The sequence below is a fragment of the Chiloscyllium plagiosum genome, unplaced genomic scaffold (assembly GCF_004010195.1).
Source record: "Chiloscyllium plagiosum isolate BGI_BamShark_2017 unplaced genomic scaffold, ASM401019v2 scaf_3813, whole genome shotgun sequence".
NCBI classification, from domain to species: domain Eukaryota; kingdom Metazoa; phylum Chordata; class Chondrichthyes; order Orectolobiformes; family Hemiscylliidae; genus Chiloscyllium; species Chiloscyllium plagiosum.
This window is the reverse complement of record NW_025212644.1, coordinates 21,503-23,982: the sequence shown is the minus strand read 5'-3', so window position 1 is coordinate 23,982 and position 2,480 is coordinate 21,503. Positions and strand designations below refer to the sequence as shown.

General features: G+C 51.1%; 1 non-coding gene across 1 annotated transcript; it reads left to right on the top strand.

Annotated features, from left to right (window-relative positions):
* Positions 1 to 668: 668 nt before the first annotated feature.
* On the top strand, positions 669 to 742 carry trnai-aau. Its single transcript has one exon. It is a non-coding gene; the product is annotated as a tRNA-Ile (tRNA).
* Positions 743 to 2,480: the final 1,738 nt, after the last annotated feature.

The following is a 2,480-nucleotide window of genomic DNA, read 5'->3' as shown; positions in this document are numbered from 1 at the left end:
ATTCATATACCCATCCAAATGCCTCTTAAATGTTGCAATTGTACCAGCCTCCACCACTTCCTCTGGCAGCTCATTCCAATCACGTACCACCCTCTGGGTGAAAAGGTTGCCCCTTAGGTCCCTTTTATGTCTTTCCCCCTCACCCTAAACCTATGCCCCTTGAGTTCTGGACTCCCCGGCCCCAGGGAAAAGACTTTGCCTCTTTACCCTATCCATGATTTTATAAACCTGGATAAGGTCACCCCCTCAGCCTGCGACGCTCCAGGGAAAACAGCCCCAGCCTGTTCAGCCTCTCTCCCTATGGCTCAATCTGACTGAAGGAAGATTACCCAGAGGGTGGTGGTCAGCTGGACCTCACCAATAAGACATAGGAAGTAAGGCCATTGGGCCCATTGAGGATGGGGGGGGGGGGTGGAGATGAGAGCCCTCAAGATATTTTAAGAAAATTTGATTGCATGGCAAGAGTGTAATGAATTGCAGTTGTTTCTGTCAGAGAAAGTGTCTCAGCAAGTCATGGGGTAGGGAGGGAGTAAACCAGGAGTGTTGGGTTGTCAGAGAGGGAGGAACTGACAGTGTGAGGCTGGAAACTGCAACTTCTCCTCTCTCCCAATAGTTTTACCAGGATCTGAACAATACAGGGGTTTTAACAAGGTAACGATGCGTGTCTTGGCCGGTTAGCTCAGTTGGTTAGAGCGTGGTGCTAATAACGCCAAGGTCGCGGGTTCGATCCCCGTACGGGCCAGCCCGTGTTTTACTACCGGAATATTCCCCACCTTTCAGCTCTTGCTGAGAACAGACTCCAGGCTTCCCGGGAAACCCGAGCTGAGCCGCCCGGGAAACGTGGACCACGATCCCCAGTTTCCGCTGGGAACACTCGTTTGGGGCTCGGCGTTTCCCAAACGGTCGCCGCAACTTGTGTTTCTCCCCGTTCCCTGGTCCCAGGGCAACCGCTTGCCTTCCACCTGAGGGCGGTCCAGCGGCCGGAGAGGGAGCAAACACCCAACAAGTTCCATTTTCGTCCCTTCACACAGAGTTCTGTGGGGGTTTGCCCCTCTCGCAACACTGTCTCAGCTGGTATTTCAGATGTTCAGCGGCCCCCCCCCCCCCCCCCAAACCCCCGGGGATGCTGCGGGCAGGCTGTGAAGGCGAGCACCGAGCCCGTTTGGAAGACGTCCCACGGTTAATGTTTCCATCTTGTGGGTTTTATCAAGAGGGGCAAGAGCACTGTGATCGGACTCTCTGGACAGTATACACACTGTGATCAGCCCCTCTGTACACACACACACTGTGATCAGTCCTTCTGTGTACACGCACACTGTGATCAGTCCCTCTGTGTATACACACTGTGAACAGTCCCTCTGCATACACACACTGTGATCAGTCCCTCTGTATACACACACTGTGATCACTCCCTCTGTGTACACACACACTGTGATCAGTCCCTCTGTATACACACACACTGTGATCAGTCCCTCTGTATACACACACTGTGATCAGTCCCTCTGTATACACACACACTGTGATCAGCCCCTCTGTACACACACACTGTGATCAGTCCTTCTGTGTACACGCACACTGTGATCAGTCCCTCTGTGTATACACACTGTGATCAGTCCCTCTGCATACACACACTGTGATCAGTCCCTCTGTACACACACACTGTGATCAGTCCCTCCGTACACACACACTGTGATCAGTCCCTCTGTATACACACACACTGTGATCAGTCCCTCTGTGTACACACACTGTGATCAGTCCCTCTGTATACATACACTGTGATCAGTCCCTTTGTATACGCACACTGTGATCAGTCCCTCTGTGGAAATACACACACTGTGATCAGTCCCTCTGTACACACACACACTCTGATCAGTCCCTCTGTAGAAACACACACTGTGATCAGTCCCTCTGTATACACACACTGTGATCAGTCCCTCTGTATACACGCACACTGTGATCAGTCCCTCTGTATACACACTGTGATCAGTCCCTCTGTATACACACACTATGATCACTCCCTCTGTGTACACGCATACTGTGATCAGTCCCTCTGTATACACACTGTGATCAGTCCCTCTGTATACACACACACTGTGATAGAACATAGAACATAGAAGAATACAGCACAGTACAGGCCCTTTGGCCCTCGATGTTGCGCCGATCCAAGCCCACCTAACCTATACTAACCCACTATCCTCCATATACCTATCCAATGCCCGCTTAAATGCCCATAAAGAGGGAGAGTCCACCACTGCTACTGGCAGGGCATTCCATGAACTCACGACTCGCTGAGTGAAGAACCTACCCCTAACTTCAGTCCTATATCAACCCCTCCTTAATTTAAAGCTATGCCCCCTTGTAATACCCGACTCCATACATGGGAAAAGGTTCACACTGTCAACCCTATCTAACCCCCTAATCATCTTGTACACCTCAATCAAGTCACCCCTAAACCTTCTTTTCTCTAACGAAAACAGCCC